A 19,118-nucleotide genomic window follows, 5' to 3' on the forward strand; every position below is an offset into this window, starting at 1 on the left:
GGTCAGTTGGCTGTTGGCTGGGGCTACTGGGGCAGCATAGTTTTGTTCCATGTGCCTGTCGTCCTCCAGAAGACTATGCAGGGCATGTTCTCATGGTGATAACAGAGATGCAAGACCAAATAAGCTCAATCAGCAAGCTCTTTCCAAGTGTGTGCTGATGTCATGTCTGCTAACATCCTATTGGCCAAAATAAATTATGTGACTGAGCTAGAGTCAAGGGGTGGGGCAAACACACTCTCCATAGTGGAAGGGCACTGGTGTTCTCACTGTGTTATTCTCTGTAATGTTGCTTGTTTCTGTTTTTGAATTAGGTGTAGAATTTTAAAAACCCAAGATAAAAGCAGTGAACATCATGTTGCTTTCATTATCCAAGGTCTGTGGCTGTGAATTAACACATGCCATGAGTTCATATGTCAGAAAACTGCTTCAGTGTTGTATTCTAGTCATTGGTGTCCATGGAGGAAATATTTATCTACTGTTACACATCTTTATCAGCAGTGTTAGATACCATGGTTTAAATGGTACTGGACAATGATTTTTAAATCTGGCTTATCTTTTGAGGCTATCAGTCTTCAAATAGTGAGTCTTGCTGGGGCTCTATTAACTAGGCCAAATCAAGAACGCTTTGCTAACCTGTGAAGTTGGAGAATAGAAATGGAGAAAGTTGAACATCATATAAGCTAATTTTTGTATTGTCCACTTGGTGGTAGAATTGTTTTCAGAAAGTAGTGTGAAGAGTAATGAGCCAAGTAAAAGAGAAATAGAATGTTATGAATTCTTAGCCAGGAGAAAAATGCAGCACATTTTACATAGGTATTCTAATCAGCATTATTACTTTTATTAAAGTATAAAAGATAGTATAATCCAGGGTAGGTGTGTTTATATAATAAGTTTTAAATGTTTTTAATTTTTTTTAAGGAGTAGTGATAATTCTATTTCCCAACACATCAAATGAAGCTACTTGCTTACTGGTTAGAGTTCGGTGCTCAGAAATACAGATTTTAGAGATTGTCTTAATTTGGGTATTCCTTACCACCATTTAATCTTTTCTTTCTCCTATTAAAATTAGAAAAGTTCTTGTATATAACACTACTCTTACAATGTTATGTAAGTCCTTCCTACTCAAATTGTGCTGGGAGTTCACAATCAGTCTGGGCAATATGGCAAAACCCAGTCTCTACAAAAAAGAAAATACAGAAATTAGCCAGGCATGGTGGTGCACACCTGTAGTCCCAGCTACTTAGGAGGCCGAGGCAGGAGGATTGATTGAGTCTGGGAGGTCGAGGCTGTAATGAGCCGTGATCATGCCATTGCACTCCAGCCTGGGCAACAGAGCAAGACCCTGTCTCAACAAAACCCCCAAAACAAAAAACGAAAAACAAAGTGTGGTGAGCAACATTGGCATCACTTGGGAGCTTGTTAAAAACATGTGGAATCTTGGCTTTCATTCCACACCTACTCAAACCGACTGAAATTTAACAAGGAGAATCTCCCAGGTGATTTGAGTATAGTTTTACATGCACTGTTCTCCACTGGTAGAATGCAAACAGTGGATGATGAGGTACGAAGTGAAGAAAAGTGGGACAGATATCAGGACTGGAACCATTTAACAGGTATTCATGGATCTATTCTGAACTTTCAATTGCCCATGCTCCAGCACTGTAGATTGTGTTTAAGAAGCCATCTGTAGTTCTTTTAGATTCTAAAAGAAAGAAGGCAGAGTGTGTTACTAATTCACCAACTTATCAATCAATCATCAAAATACAGGAGATTCTATTTTGGCCTAGCCAGCCACTGATGGTGTGACATTTGGTAGGGCATTAATCTCTGAGTCCTTAGCATCCTTATCTGAAAACAATGAGATGGTTGGGCAAGTTCATCCTTTTCAGCTTTTTGGAAGATGCTATGCTTTTAGGCAGGGTTGATAGTCAACTGGTAAACACAGGTGGCCCTGTCCCCATCTTTAGACTGGGTTTTGTTTGGACTGGCTGGTGCCAGTCACCTACTGGTACTTAGGTGGTTTGAATATTTTTCCAAACAATGATTATAGGGGAACTTGCCAGGTGCAGTGGCTCTGCCTGGAAGCCTAGCACTTTGGGAGGCCAAGATGGGAGGATCGTTTGAGCCTTGAAGTTTGAGACCAGCCTGGGAAACATAGCAAGACTCTGTCGCTATCAAAAAATTTTTTTAGGCTTGGTTCAGTGGCTCACACTTGTAATCCCAGCCCTTTGGGAGGCTGAGGTGGGCAAATTGCTTCAGCCCAGGAGTTTGAGATCAGCCTGGGCAACATGGTGAAACCCCATCTCCACTAAAAACACAAAAATTATCCAGGTGTGATGTTATGTGTCTGTAATCCCAGCAACTCGGGAGGCTGAGATGAGGGGATTGCTTAAGCCTGGGAGGTCGAGGCTGCAGTGAGCTGTGATCATGCCACTGCACTTCAGCCTGGGTGGCAGTGAGACTCTGTCTAAAAACATTTATTTTTCTAAATTTAAAAAATAATGATAGGGGAGCTAAGTGTCAGGGACTGTTAGGGACTAAGTAGTACCATCATAGGTTCCAGAGTACTTGCTTGTCATGGACTCAGATACATGTCTATGTAGAACTGAGGAATCAGAAAGTTGAATTAGGCAGAGCAGAGAATGGAAGGTACATGGGCTTTAGTGTCAGTCTTGGGTTTCTATGCTAGTTCTGTTGTTTACTAGTTATATGGTTTTGAGTATATTACCTGAAATCACTTAGTATCTTTTTTAGGCTATAACATGAGATTAACATAATAATAACATGTACCTCAAAGTAAAATTGTGAGGAATTAATAAGAGAATTTATGTAGAGGGTCTGGCAAGTGGCAGATGCTCGGTAGATGTTAGTTTCCTTTTCACATGTGTGTCCATACCCAAATAGCTTGTATGTAGAGCTTTACTTCTGCAAACTTCTATAAGGTGATACAGCAAATGAACAAAGACACCAGGTACCTTAATAAATTACAAAAAAGCTAATCATTAGGGCAATTCTAGTTGGGGTGGAGGGAGGTTATACATTCACCTGAAACTCTTGCCAAAATCAAAGATGGACTTTCTTCTTTCAGCCAGTGATCTTTCAACATTTTTGCTTGCATGCTCTCTTCAAGCATTTTGAAAAAAACAAACACAAAAATAGCTATGTATTCCACATACATTTTAGAGTTGACATCTAAAATTAATCATCATAAGTTTAAATAGTTGCAAAGGATGTAATTTCTGGCATAATATAAATATTACCATTTGAAAATAAAACTATTGTTTATCTATCATAGATTAGAATATTTAAAGCAAGAAGCAAGAAGCACACTGGGAAATACCAATTTACAAGGTGGACCATTCTGAATTTTTACAGTTCTTAGTGAGAAACAGCTTGGTGAGGACTTGCTTTCCCAGCATCTCATTCTGTGTCCTGGGTGCTCCTTTAGGTTTATTTCAAGGAAGAGAAGGTGAAAGTTTACATATTTATTCCTGACAGTTCAACGCTGCATCTTTGAATAAAAGCTGGGGTTGGCAAACTTTTTTATTTTTATTTTTTTGAAGAGGAGTCTCGCTTTTGTCACCCAGGCTACAGTGCAATGGCACGATCTTGGCTCACTGCAACCTCTGCCTGTCAGGTTCAAGCAATTCTCCTGCCTCAGCCTCCCAAGTAGCTGGGATTACAGGCGCCTGCCACCACACCTGGCTATTTTTTTTGTATTTTTAGTAGAGACGGGGTTTCACCATGTTGGCCAGGCTGGTCTCGAACTCCTGACCTCAGATGATCCGCCTGCCTCTGCCTTCCAGACTGTTGGGATTACAGGCGTAAGCCACCGCACCTGGCCGGCAAACTTTTTCTTTTCTTTTTTTTTTTTTCTTTCTTTATTTTATTATTATTATACTTTAAGTTTTAGGGTGCATGTGCACAATGTGCAGGTTAGTTACATATGTATACATGTGCCATGCTGGTGTGCTGCACCCATTAACTCATCATTTAGCATTAGGTATATCTCCTAATGCTATCCCTCCCCACTCCCCCCACCCCACAACAGTCCCCGGAGTGTGATGTTCCCCTTCCTGTGTCCATGTGTTCTCATTGTTCAATTCCCACCTATGAGTGAGAACATGCGGGTTTGGTTTTTTGTCCTTGCGATAGTTTACCGAGAATGATGATTTCCAATTTCATCCATGTCCCTACAAAGGACATGAACTCATTATTTTTTATGGCTGCATAGTATTCCATGGTGTGTATATGTGCCACATTTTATTTCTCAAACTTTTTCTTAAAGGACAAAATAGTACATACTTTAGGCTTTGAGGGTCATACAGCCTCTGTTGTAATTACTCAGGTCTCCCATTGCAATGTGAATGTGGCCATAGGCAATACATAAATGAATGAACAGGCCTATGTTCCAATAAACTATGTACTCTTTTAGCAGTCACTCCTCATCTCCCCCATCACACTCATAACCCCTATCTCCCATCCTCTGCCCCCATCCCTAGGCAACCACTTACCTACTTTCTGTCTCTGTGCATTTACCTATGCTGGACTTTTGGAAGCCTAGAGCTCGCTCTGTGATTTTGTAAAAACCCAATTCTCTATATTAAATCTCTTTTTGCTTAAAATGCCTTGAGTGGTTTCTGTTTCTTGTACTGAACCCTAAGTGGTTCAGAGTTAAAGGAGAAAAATGAAGAATTTTCATCTTTTAAAGAAGAGGTTTTTTTTTTTTTTTTTTTTTTTCTGAGAGGGAGTCTTGCTCTGTTGCCCAGGCTGGAGTGCAGTGGCATGATCTTGGCTCACTGCAACCTCTGCTTCCTGGGTTGAAGTGATTCTCCTGCCTCATCCTCCTGAGTAGCTGGGATTACAGGCATGTGCCACCACTCCCAGCTATTTTTTTTTTTTAAATGGAGTCTCGCTCTGTTGCCCAGACTGGGGTGTACTGGTGTGATCTTGGCTCACTGCAACCTCCACCTCCCAGGTTCAAGCTATTCTCCTGCCTCAGCCTCCTGAGTAGCTGGGATTACAAACACGCACCACCACGCCCAGCTTAGTTTTGTATTTTTAGTAGAGACAGAGTTTCACCATGTTGATCAGGCTGGTCATGAACACTTGACCTTGTGATCCACCCGCCTCGGCCTCCCAAAGTGCTGGGATTACAGGCGTGAGCCACTGTGCCTGGCCTAATTTTTGTATTTTTAGTAGAGATTGTGTTTCACCATGTTGGCCAGGCTGGTCTTGAACTCCTAGCTTCAAGTGATCCGCCCTCCTCGGCCTCCCAAAGTGCTGGGATTACAGGCGTGAGCCACTGTGCCTGGCCTAATTTTTGTATTTTTAGTAGAGACTGGGTTTCACCATGTTGGCCAGGCTGGTCTTGAACTCCTAGCTTCAAGTGATCCGCCCTCCTCGGCCTCCCAAAGTGCTGGGATTACAGGCGTGAGCCACTGCGCCTGGCCAAGAGCTTGTTTTTTAATGAGTGATAATGAGTCTCAAATTGCTATATTTAGATTCAATTGTACACATGTTAAGACACCAATACTTACAGCACGCCAAAAATTATCCTTTTAAACTAATTATATTTATAATAAAAATTTAGATGTTTCACTTAAAACTGTGCAGAAGAGCACTAAAGTCATAATGGCAAGCTCACTAGTTTTGCAAATTTCTTAGAGGTGAAATGCAAGTGCAGGAGTCTGAAGACTTGCTTCAGGCTGCACATGATTATCTCCAGAATGTTCTTGGAACCTAAGCCTTTGACTTTATACTTTCTGGCTTCATTCTTTAAAATATGTCTATTAGCATTACAAGTCATTTTTGTTTGATTCCTTAAATGTCAAAACACCATGTATTTATTATTTAAAACTTTCTAACAATACAGACATGAAGGTTCTACCTTTAACTACACTTTCTAGGGGTCACCGTAATTAACATATTTTATCCTTTGAGATCTTTCTCTGAGACAGGAGCTGTAAGGGAAACTTACTCTGTATAGTAGATGACTTCTTGAGGTGTCTCCAAGGATCTAAGATCTACATACAAAATTAGTGTATTTCTTTGAAAGCCTAGCACAGTGCCCTACCTGTGGTACTTAAATGAATCTTTGTTGATACTCTTCTCCAATTTAAATGATTCAGAGCCGTGACAAGGAGTTAAAAAGTAAATCATTTAAGACATGAGTCTGAACTGCACATCTTTATAAGATCCTCTGCACAGCCAGTGCTTTTTTTTTTTGTAATTACGTTATTCACCTTTTAAAGAATGTGGATACCTATAACACAGAAATAACAAATGTCTTTTTTTGTCAAGTGTTATTTTTGTGATGTGAACAAAATGAGGTGATTCTTTATGCTATATCATATTCAGTAAAAATAATACTGATAATACCTGAATTTATAATTGTTTTATTAAGTGCTTTATATTTTACTTCATAGGACTTTGAAATGTATCTTATTTGATCCTAGTGAGGCAGACTTAATAAGGTCATGCACATTTTAGAGATGAGTAAATAGAGGCTAACAGAGGTTCATCAACTTGTGAAGGTCACACAGTTAGTGGTAGAACTTCAACAAAAACATTTTGACCTTAATGTTCTTTTCCCTATGAATGCACCTTACATTGTCTAGCAATTGCCTTTATTAATTGGGTAAGATGACTTTGGGGGACAATTTTGAGACAGTTGGCATATGCCTCTGCAATTTTTGCTTATTATTGCATCACTTTCTCGTTTTGGAAGCCAAATGATAGTTTAGCACAGTTACTATAACTCAATAAATTAGTTGTGGCCTGATGAGGGTGCTCTTATCCAATGCATGATTTGAGAATTGATGTTCAATCTAGTTTATAACATCACATATTGCTTAAGTAAATGAGTGTGTCAGTATATTTATCTTGGACCAAATAGAGTATTTTAGTTTAGATCTTCCTCTCTTTTCCCACCTGTGCAAAGAACTGGAACCTCCACTTTCCCCCTTATTCTGAAGACACCACACTGTAGTTTTAAAATAATAATGAACCTTCCAGAGATCAGATTGATTTAACTCTGATTCTGGAGGGAGAGTATGGGAATATGGGAAGGGAGGCTGGATCTGTCCAGCACTGAGAATGGTCAGCAGCTGAGGAAACTCCTTTAAAAAGCCCTTCTGACCCTCTTCTCCCAACCCGAGTCCTAGCAGTCCAGGCATCACATAGGTAGGATTCCTTTGTGCACGTCCTCAGCTCTTAGATTAGCTTCCCTAAACTTTTGGCTGATGACAAAAGTTCTGAAGTGTAGATCTGTCCTTCTTGATTTACTGATGGAAAAATTACCTTTAGGTTCTGCTTTTGTATCCTATCTGCTCATTTATGGACTGACATGGATAACGCCTTCCTGGCTGGACCTTCTTCTCCGCTTCCGCCATCATACACACACACACACACACACACACACACACACACACACACACACACACACACACACACACGTCTCTCTCGAGCAGGTGCCGTTCCACCCCCTAATCCTGGGAGGCTCTAGATAGTACAGGAACATCCTGTGCTCTGTCAACCCATTAAGCACTTTCATTGGCTTGCCTCTGGACAATACAATAATTTATTGAAACCCATTATAACTTGGAACATTTGATTCCTTAAATTAAATAGTATCAGACAGCAGTGACTCTGCCACTTCCTAGCCTGGAAACTCTGGACAAGTTACCTAACTTCTTTAGTTTTCGGTTTCCTCTTTTACAGAGTAGGGCTAATATGATAGTACCTACCTTAATGTGTGGTTGTGACAATTTAAAGATTCTGTAGGAAAACCAGTTCGCTTATGGCCTGATCATTATGTCTAGAATATCCTTTAAAACAAACTGACTTTATACTTTGTGGCTTCAGTCTTTTAAAAAAAGTTTTTTAACTTTTAGAAATAATTTTTCTTTGATTCCTTAAATCAGTGGTCCCTAACCTTTTTGGCATCAGAGACCAGTTTTGTGGAAGACAATTTTTCCATGGACTGGGGAGGTGGGGTGCAGGGACATGGTTTTGGGATGATTCAAGTGCATTACATTTATTGTGCACTTTATTTCTATTATTATTACATTGTAATATAAAATGATGTAATTATACCACTCACCATAATGTAGAATCAGTAGGAGCCCTGAGCTTGTTTCCTGTAACTAGACGGTCCCATCTGGTGGTGATGGGAGACAGTGACAGATCATCAGGTATTAGATTCTCATAAGGAGTGTGCAACCTAGATTCCTCACAGGCACAGTTCACAATAAGGCTTGTGCTCCTATGAGAATCAAATGCTGCTGCTGATCTGACAGGAGGCGGAGCTCAGGCAGTAATGGGAGCCATGGGGAACAGCTGTAAATACAGATGAAGCTTTGCTCACTCACCTGCCACTCACCTCCTGCTGAGCAGCCCAATTCCTAACAGGCCATGGACTGGTACTGGTCTGTGGCCTGGGGGTTGGTGACCCCTACCTTAAATGATAAGACATCATGTATTTATTATTGATATATGACAAATACTCAGTATTGTTAAACATACTTGGTCATAGGCACTAACTTTAGGGACCAGGGTATTTTGGAGTGGGGGCAGGACTAGTAAGAATAATCTTAGGAACAATAGCTTGAAATAGGGACCAAAGAATAGATCCTATAAAGTCAAAAGCAAGAACTTAATGATAAAAACTTAGGGTAGGGGGAGAGATTCAGGGTCCACACAGGAAATTAGTTATCATTTTGGGATATAGCATCTTGGGTATAAGTGGCAGTAAAGGGTGCTCAGATTACATTGGGAATCCCAGTCATTCCCTCCCTAAGCAGCCTAATAGGAAGGATGACTCAGTGTGAAACCTCCCCAGGTTGAGTGCTGGAGCAGCTCAGGGAAACTCGGATCAGTCCATGCATTATACTCAGAAAGGCAGAGGTAGAAAAATCTACAGATTGGCACCTGAAATGATAAAATACAAGTATTTGCCTTCCTCCCCCAGCGTTTTACTCTTTCACAGTTTATTTTTATACATTTGAGATGATGTAGGTGCCCAGGATTTTTCTAGTCAAGAAAGTGCTCATTTGGAGATCTCAGATATTTTTGGTTTGGCACACTCTTTATAGTAATGGATTACTGAATTCCAGAGCATTTGAAATGATACAATTGATATGATTTTTAGTGCTGAAAAAAGAGGACTCTCCCAATATATATATAAACTTTCAGTGATGTTCTTTTTCTTACCATCACTAAGTTGGTGTTTTAAACTTATCCTTGTCTTCTTTCTCTGTTTTCAGCTTCTTAAATGCTGCATTGAAAGGATGAAACAGAACGGATGTGAACAAGAGTTCCCTGAGAAAGGACAGCTCTTAGAGAGATAGGATAATTACTGGACTCAAGAAGATACCAAATCATGGTGTGCATTTCTGCGTTGTGTTTGGAAGAGGAACTAGGATTGTTATGAAAAGGAAGGATGTGTTCAACTTAGAAGAATTAAACCTCAACCATCTGTCTCTTCCAAATGGCATTCTTGATTCTAAAATCTTAAGTAGAGTGTAAAGTTATTGATGGATACTGTAGTAGCCAGGCTAAGCTGAGCTATTCAGTGGAACAGATAAACCCGAAAATCTCAGTGGCTTAACACAACAAGATTTATTTCTTTTTAGTATCACAATCTGATGTAGATTGGGTTGGTCTCCTGCTTGGCTTTCCATCAAGTGACAGCTCAGGGATCCAAGTTGCTTTTATTTGGAAACTGTCATCTTGAGAGCATTTTGTTTCCAGCTGTATGGACAGGAGATCCAGAAGGTGTGGAGAAGTGCATCCTTCCTGGATCACAAATGATACATCACTTTAGCTCACATTCCATTGTTAAGAATTAGTGACATGATCCCACTGGGATTCATGGGGTCTGGGATATGGAACACATGGATATTTGGCGAGCATGAACAATCTTTGCCATAGAAACATTACCTCTATTATGTTATTCTGTATCCCTTATCTTCTCATGGTAGATTTCACATAGGATAAGTATCAGGAAAACGTTTTTCTCTCCTAAAATGTTGGTATTCTTCTTTTTTCCCTCTGGAGTCAGGAACTTTAGATTTAATATTAATGACTATCTAATCTGAGATTTTTAGTAGCATCATGTATCCTATTTCTCTATTGTGTTTCTGGAATAGTTTTATTATTGCATTTTAACTGACTAACTGTATTTGATTTTTTAAAAATTGCCATAATCCTTTCTAGTTTTAGCTGTTCATTTAATGAACACTTACCAATAGCAGATGTGTTGATAAGGATGAAGGATGTTTTTGGCTGCAACAGAAAAACTAATAAGTGGTTTAAGCAATAAGAGTTTAATTATCTGACACAAGAAGTCTGGCAGTTTCAGGATAGGTTAATTCAATGGTGTGATATCATAGAGGATCGTGTATACTCACTTTTTCTGTTTTATAAACGTCAACGTTTGATGGTGTTCCCCCTTCCTGTCACATACAGCTTAGTAGTTCCAAGTGTTGCTTGTCATGGTAGACCCTAGTCAGGCCTGGGTCTTGTGACGCAGGAGACAAATATGCTCACAGACTGGTCGTTATGACATGGCTGCAGTGTGGTGCCACCAGGCCTGCATCACGCCTACTCATCATATAATATTAGATTATATAGTCTGTGGAAAATGTTGCAAAATGATACTGGTGGCAGGGTCAGAAATTGTATTCAGACTTGGATGTTAGATCCAGGCAAATGGCTTGTTGAAAAGAGATTTCTCTTTAGAGAGAAATCATGTTGGTGTACCAGGTGACATGTTTGGTTGGGGGTGGGGTGGGGGGGACTGCTTGGATAGCATGGTAGTGATAGAAGTGTGATAAGCTGGATGCTGGATATAGTTAGAAGGATTTACTGATCAATTGGATGTGAGGAGTGATATAGAGAGAGATGTTGGGAATGACTCCAAGTTTTGGCCTGAGTGATGGGAAAAATTGAGTTGCTATTTATCAAGATAGGGAAGACCAATGAGTTTGGTGCTGTCATAAAATAAAATGTATCAGATTTTTAGCAACAACTGGAAGTAAGACATTGCAAGGAGTCTGGGCTGGGCTGAGATAGAGTTCAGATGGCGAGCTGGAATCAGACTGCTGCCCCAGGTCCTGGGACCCTGCCATGCAGAAAAGACACTTGGCATGGGCAAGGACTCCAGTATGCCAGAGCCTCTTCCTCCTTTCTCAGGCCAAATTTGTGTCCTTGCAAAATTTGGCTACAAATGTTAAATTTACAAAGACCTCTGATACCCATCATCCCACCCAACTCTCTGGAGAGCCTTTGTAATGTGGTAACTGCTCTTATGCACATAGCCAAAGACTTGAAAACAGTCTCAGAAAAGTTGTAATTTCTACCTTCATTCATTTAAAGAACACTTACTAAACACTTATTTATTTATTTTTATTTTATTTATTTATTTATTTTTGAGGCACAGTCTCAGTTTGTTTCCCAGGCTGGGGTGCAGTGGCACGATCTCGGCTCACTGCAACCTCTGCCTCTCGGGTTCAAGCGATTCTCCTGCCTCAGCCTCCCAAGTAGCTGGGACTACAGTCATGCACCACCACACCCGACAAATTTTTGTACTTTTGGTGGAGACAGGGTTTCACCATGTTGGCCAGGCTGGTCTCGAACTCCTGACCTCAAGGGACCTGCCTGCCTCTGCCTCCCAAAGTGCTGGGATTACAGGCATGAGCCACTGTGCCTGGTCCCAAACATCTATTAAGTACTTGCTGTATGTGGTGAAATAAACCCCAGCTCTCCTGATTCAAGGTTAGTGTTCTTTTCACAAATCTACTTCAATACATCAAATCCTACTTCTCTTTCTTTCTATATTTAACTCATAAATATTCCTCTTCTGTCATTTGTGGTTTTGAAATGTCTGCAAACTCATGGATACTATTCACTTCTAATGAATAGAATAAAGCAGAAGAGATGGAATATAACTTCAGAGGCCATTTCATGAAAGCCACTGTGGCTTCCTACTTGTTCTCTTGCTCTCTCTCTTAGAACACTTGCTCTGGGGAAAGCCAGCTGCCATATTGTGAGCAGACCTATGAAAAGGCCCACTTGGTGAAGAACTGAGGCCTCTGGCTGATGGACACATGGGTGACCTTGCAATCAAGTCTTCTGGCCTCAACCAAGCCTTCAGCTGAGACTGCAGCCTCATGACAGATCCTGAGCTAGAAGCATCCTGCCATCCTAATAAGCCACTCTTGAATTTCTGACCCTTAAAAATTGTGAGATAAGCACCTGTGCTTTTTTTAAGTATTAGATTTTAAAAACCCTGAAAAAATAAAGAAGAAAAAAGACAACTCATAATCTCACCACATTAAAAAGAATAGCTATAGAAAAATTCCAGTAGTATAAAAAGGAAAAATGGAAATAACTCCCCACCATCCCTGATCTTTAGTTCTTTTTCCCAGTGACATTTTCTTTCCCAAGAAATGTTCATGCATATGCAATATATGTGTAAACCCTTTAAGATGTTCACAAAAAGATCATGTTACACTCATTCGAAAAACTTAATATTATATCTTGAAGGTGTCTTCATATCAGTATACATACATCTATCTTAGTTTGTTAATAGATTTCCCATAATTTAAATGTACCATATTTCTTTTACCAGTCCCCATATATGGACATTTAGGATATTTCCAGTATTCTTTTCTGTTATAAAAATATGGTGATAAACATTTTCATGCTTTTTTGAGTATCTTCAAGTAAAGTCCTATGGGTAGCATTCTGGTATCACGTTGTATATGCATTTAAAGTTGATGCTATTCACTTGTTCCACAATCTTTGCTCCGAGTTTACACTGATGAAGCATGAGAATGCTATATCCCCACAAACCTGTGCATATTGTTGATAGTAAGCATTGTTTGCTATTTTCTGACTATTTATTTTTCTTCTTTTGAGAATTGCCATGCCTAGAAGAGTGCCTGTCTTATAATATATAAGATAATAACTTGATAGCTAGCATTTCTGAGGCTTCTTGTGCCTTTAATGTATATTTACTGTTTTGATACTTACAAAGACCCTATGAAGTAGGCACTATTATTATCTGCTTATGGCTGGTGGGAAAACTGAGCTGTAGAGAATTTAAACAAACTGTCCCAGGTCACACAACTAGGAAGGGTGGAGCCAGGATGCAAATGATATGGAATTTTAAAAAATGGGTAGTTGAGTGAATGAATAAATAGATGACCTGTTTACATCCTTTCTCATTTTTAATTGAATTTTGTTTCTTTTTCTTTCTTATTTGTAGGATCTTTGTATATATTATGAATATTAACTTCTTTCCTTTTCTACATGTTGCAGATATTCCCTCTGGTCTGTTATTTGTCTTTAACTTATTTATTTGCCACCTTTTGATACTCATTTCTTATTCACATTAGAAAACCCTCAAAGTACTTAAAAATATGACTCCAGATATTGTTGTTAGGACATGTTTGAGGAAAATAGTGATGATAATTTAGGTGTACAGAGAAATTCTGACGTGGGTAATACAGAGTCTCCCTAAGTTAATCTAAACATGAAAAATAACCACAGGGGAATTAGTCGCTTTGTTCACACTGCGGTACTTTAACATTATAATTCCCCTTTAGGCATATTTATAATTGAAAAAGAAGGTGTTGGGGGCTTTTGTATTATTAGATTGACATTTGGGGAAATGAATTTTTACTTTATCTGCAACAAATGAATCCCAATTAGTTAAGTGGCTCTGGGCTAAAGGAACTATAGCGACTTTCTCATTTTCTTTCTACTTTTTGAAATGCCCTTCCTTCCCATTCCTATGAACTTCTCTCATCCTGCTGAGCCAAGTCACATTTCACTTTGCTTGAGGCCTCTAACCCTTCTCTGATGTCCTGAAGGATTCTTCAGGGAGACTCTATGGCAAACGTCTTTCTTTCCTGTGACAGCCCCACATTTGATTAGGTGTTCACTTTCCATCCTGTGTCCTCAGGAATGTGATCATATCTCTAGCTTCAGAGTTTAAGTTTGAATTAGTCTAAGCCTAAGCCAGTGTTCTCAAACTCTAGCATGCATGAGATTCACTTGGGGAATGTATTAAAACACAGGCTGCTGAGCTGCACCCCCAGAATATCTGATTCCATAGGTCTTGGGTAGGGCATTTCTATTAAGTTTTGAGGGAATGCTGATGCTGATGGCCCAAGGACCAAACTTTGAGAATCAGTGTTCTAAGCCAGTCATGATGATCCAGTATTCTTTGCCCAGGATTCGTTTAGGAATGGACGTGTGCCCCAAATCCTGGTCAATGGCACTGAGGAGACATCTTCTGTAGAAGGGTTGTCTCACTAATAAATGCATGGATGGAGACCCTCCTTCTTTGCTGGGTATATTCCTGGGTTTTTGTAACATTTGGAAGTTCTGTGGTCAGTTTGTGAGCAGAAGGAAAAACTGTTGATAAATTGAGGATTGCAAAGTGAGCAGAAGAGTGGAGAGGATCTTGATCCTGGATGATGTCATTGTGCCACTGAAGAGCCAGCTCTGGATCCAGCCTAACCCTGGGCTTTTTTGTAGAGTTGTCATAGATACTTTGTGGAGTTTTATTAATAATTTGTGTTAAGCATTAAATAGCATTAAATCTATAAAATACAGAGAATAACAATATATGAACACGCATTCACACAAAGCCTAGCATAAGAAAATGATATTACCATTACCCTTGCGGTCTCCCAAAGGCAATAATGGGTATTGAAGGTAATAAGGGGATGGAAGCTCCTGCTTCCCCTAACAAAATTTCCATCCCTGTAAAATTTGTGTACATCATTCTCTGGCTTTGTGTATGTGTTTTCAGTTCATTTGTTTTTAAATGTTTTTTTTTCCCACATGTATTTGTATTCTTAAAAGTATATTACTTAATTTTGCCTGGTCTTCAATATTGTACACATGGTATCATACTGCATATTTTTTTAAACTTGTTTATGCTGGACATTATGTTTCTCAGATCCATTCATGTTGTTATTGCAATTTATTTGCTTTTACTGCTATATTCTGCTACATGACTCTTCTGTTAATGGATATTTTGATTGTTTCTAGAGTTTTCTATTCTTTCTGTATTTCTCCCTCTCTTTCTCTCCCTCTTTTTTTTTTTTTAGAGTCAGGATCTTGCTTCTGTTGCCCAGACTAAGGTCCAGTGGCATGATCATAGCTCACTGCAGCCTCAAACTCTTGAGTTCAAGCCGATCCTCCCACCTCAGCCTCCTGAGTAGCTACAGGAGAGCACCACGACTCCTGACTATTCTTTTTTATTTTTAAAATTTTATTATTATTTTTTCCAAATAAAAAAAATAGAGACAGAGTCTTGCTATGTTGTCCAGGCTGCTCTCAAATTCCTGGGTCAAGTGATTCTTCTGCTTCGGCCTCCCGAAGTGCTGGGATTACAGGCACGAACCACCGTTCGTTTGTTCGTTCTTTCTTTCTTTTGTTCTTTCTTTCTCTCTTTCTTTCCTTCTTTCTTTTGTCTTTTCTTTCTTTCTTCTTTCTCTTTCTCTCCCTCCCTTCCTTCCTTTCCCTCCTCCTTCCTTCCTTCCTTTCGTTCTTTCTTTCCTTCTTTCTTTCTTTCATTCCCTCCCTCCCTCCATTTCTCTCTTTCTTTCTTTCCTTCGTTCCTCCCTCCCTCCCTTGCTCTTTCTTTCTTTTTCTTTCTTTCTTTCTTTCTTTCTTTCTTTCTTTCTTTCTTTCTTTCTTTCTTTCTTTCTTTCTCTTCCTTCCTCTCTCTCTTTCTTTCTCTTTTCTCTTCCTCCCTTCCTTCCTTCTCTCTCTCTCTCTCTCTCTCCCTCTCTTCTTTCCAGGGTCTGGTTATTCATGTGATCTCGGCTCACTGCAGCCTCAACTTGCCAGGCTCAAGCGATCCTCCCACCTCAGGCTTCCAGGCAGCTGGGACTACAGGCACACACCACTGTGCCCAGGTAATTTTTATATTTTTCATAGAGATGGGTTTCGCCACGTTGCCTAGACTGATCTCAAACTGCTGAGCTGAAGCGATCCTCCCATCTTGATCTCCCAAAGTGCTGGGATGACAGGCTTGCACCACTATGACCGGCAGTCTCCTATTTCCTATGGTGAACATGTGAGAGTGTTTTTCTACAGCAGCATTTCTCGAGTGATGTGCTTTGCACATTGCTGTGCTGCAAATGGGTTACAGGGGTGTGGAGATACTGATTCCCTCTGGCCCTTGGGGTGACTGGGCAGGGCCTGGGCAGTGATAGCCCTGGAGCATGTCACCCCCTGGCCCAGTCAACTCTGGTTCAGAGCAAGGAGGGCTTCCCTAAAGATGGAATTGCTGGGCTGCAGGAAGGTACTTTTCAACCCTGCTAAGGATGAAGTGATTCCCAAGATGCTTATATTTATTTATCCTCTTTCCATGGAAATAAGTGTTCTCTTGTTCTACATCCTTGAGAATCCTTGCTGTCTGACTTTAAAATTTTTGACGATATGTTGTTGTGAAATATTTCACTGATATTTTAATTTGTATTTATATGATTATATTTTTGTATGTTCATTAGCTATTTGGCTTCCTTCTCTGAAATACTTAATTTTTTTGCCTGTTTTTTCCTATTTTTTTTCTATTGGATTCCATGAATTTTACTTATTTATTTTTAGAAGTTCTTTATATATTTTAGATGTGAATTCTTTAATAATTATATAACCTACAAAGATCTTTCAGTGAAGACTTAATTTTTGACTCATTTTATTGTGCCTTTTGTTGAATAGAGTTTCTTAATTTTAAGTTACTCAAATTTATTATTTTCTTTTATGGCTTCTGCTTTTTGTGTCTTGTTAAATAAATCCTTACTTTGAGTACACATTATCTTCTAACAGTTTTATAATTTTGCCTTTCACAGCTAAATGTATAATCCATCTGGAACTGGTGTGAGGAAAGAGGTCCAATTTATTATTATTACTATGATTATTATTTGAGGCGAGGTCTTGTTACATTGCCCAGGCTGCCTTTGAACTCCTGGACTCAAGTGATCTTCCTGCCTCAGTCTCTTGAGTAGCTGTGACTACAGGTGCACACTCCCGTGTGCAGCTTTTATTATTTTTTTTAATACAGTTAACCAATTATCCTAGGAGTATTTATTGGTGTCTGTCCTCTTCAGTGATCTATCTTACCAGCTCCATCGTATCAGGTTTCCATATGTGTGAAAACTGCCTATCCCTTCACCAATACCAGTATCTTAAAGCCTTGTAATAATTTTTGATATCTGGTAAGATAAGCCCCTTCACCTCCAACTTGTTCTTCTTTATTGCTTTCTTGGCTATTCTTAGCCCTTTGCTCTTCCATATTTTTTTTTAGAATCATGTAGTCAAGATCTGAAAAAGAGTATCTTTTGGGAATTTGATTAGTGTTACATTCAAACCATGGATTGGTGTGATGAGAATTAACTTTTTTTTTTTTTTTTTTTTGAGACAGAGTCTCACTCTGTCACCCAGGCTGGAGTGCAATGGTGCGATCTCAGCTCACTGCAACCTCTGCCTCCTGGGTTCAAGCGATTCTCCTGCCTCAGCCTCCCTAGTAGCTGGGATTACAGGTGCACGCCACCACGCCTGGCTAATTTTTGTATTTTTGGTAGAGACGGGGTTTCACTGTGTTGGTCAGGCTGGTCTTGAACTCCTGACCTCGTGATCCGCCCATCTTGGCCTCCCAAAGTGCCTGGATTACAGGCGTACCACCACGCCTGGCCTGATAATTAACATTTTTATGATACTGAATTTTCTAATCTGTTAATATGATATTTAGCCTTTTTTTAAAAATGAAGTTTTATAGTTTTATCAGAAAGGTATTGCTCATCTTCTAATAAGTTTATTATTAGGGACTTTATATGTTTTAGTGCTATTATATATGGTACGTATTCATTAAATATTTCCTTTTTGTTGATAGTGAATGGAAATGCAATAGATTTTTATACCTTGATTTTGTATTGTTCAACTTTGCTAAACTCTCTTATTATTAACTCTTTTATTAACTCTCTTATAGGTTATTATTTAATCTTTTACATAGACAATTACATCATCTGTAAACATGACTGTTTGTTTCTTCCTTTTGATTCTTTATTTTTTTTTCTTGCATTACTACACTGGTTAGGATACCCAACCAATGTTGAGTAAGAGTGGAAGTACAGGAACTCTTGTCTTCTTCCTAATCTTAAAGTGAATGCTTTTGGTATTCTTTTTTTTTTTTTTTTTTTTTAGTCAGTCTTGCTCTGTCGCCTAGGCTGGAATGCAGTGGCGTAATCTTGGTTCACTGCAACCTCTGTCCTATGGGTTCAAGTGATTCTCATGTCTGAGCCTCCTGAGTAGCTGGGACTATAGGCACCCGCCACCACGCCTGGCTAATTTTTGTATTTTTAGTAGAGACAGGGTTTCACCATGTTGGCCAGGCTGGTCTCAAACTCCTGACCTCAAGTGATCCGCCTACCTCAGCCTCCCAAAGTGCTTGGATTACAGGCATGAGCCACTATGCTTGGCCACTTTCAGTGTTTTATCATTAAGTGTAAAGTTTCCTATAGGTTTTTATAGATATTCTTTATTTTTATTTTTAAGTTTTGGGGTACATGTGCAGGATGTGCAGGTTTGTTACATAGGTAAACATGTGCCATGGTGGTTTGCTGCACCCATCAACCCGTCACCTAGGTATTAAGCCCAGCATACATTAACTATTTTTCCTGATGTTCTCCCTCCCTTTACCTCATCCCCCACAGGTCCCAGTGTGTGTTGTTCCCCTCCCTGTGTCCATGTGTTCTCATCTTTCAGCTCCCACTTATAAGTGAGAAAACGTGATGTTTGGTTTTCTGTTCCTGCATTAGTTTGCTGAGGATAATGGCTTCCACTTCTATCCATGTCCTTGCAAAGGACATGATATTGTTCCTTTTTATGGCTGCATAGTATTCCATGGTGTATGTGTACCACATTTTCTTTATCCAGTCTATCCTGGTTGGGCATTTGGGTTGATTCCATGTCTTTGTTAGTGTAAATAGTGCTGGAATGAACATATGTGTGCATTATCTTTGTAATAGAATGATTTATATTCCTTTGGGTATATACCAAGTAATGGGATTGCTGGGGTCAAATTTTTATAGATA

General features: G+C 39.4%; 1 long non-coding RNA gene across 1 annotated transcript in view; it reads left to right on the top strand.

The window, feature by feature from the left end:
- The window catches only part of LOC134809880 (uncharacterized), a 42,122-nt gene extending 28,904 nt beyond the window's left edge, over window positions 1-13,218 (top strand). Inside the window, exons 2-3 of the long non-coding RNA XR_010156555.1 lie at window positions 9,267-9,385; window positions 12,016-13,218. This is a non-coding gene — a long non-coding RNA (uncharacterized LOC134809880). The remainder of the gene's footprint in view (window positions 1-9,266; window positions 9,386-12,015) is intronic.
- The last annotated feature ends 5,900 nt before the right edge of the window (window positions 13,219-19,118 follow it).

This window comes from Pan troglodytes, chromosome 3 (genome assembly GCF_028858775.2).
Source record: "Pan troglodytes isolate AG18354 chromosome 3, NHGRI_mPanTro3-v2.0_pri, whole genome shotgun sequence".
NCBI classification, from domain to species: Eukaryota; Metazoa; Chordata; class Mammalia; order Primates; family Hominidae; genus Pan; species Pan troglodytes.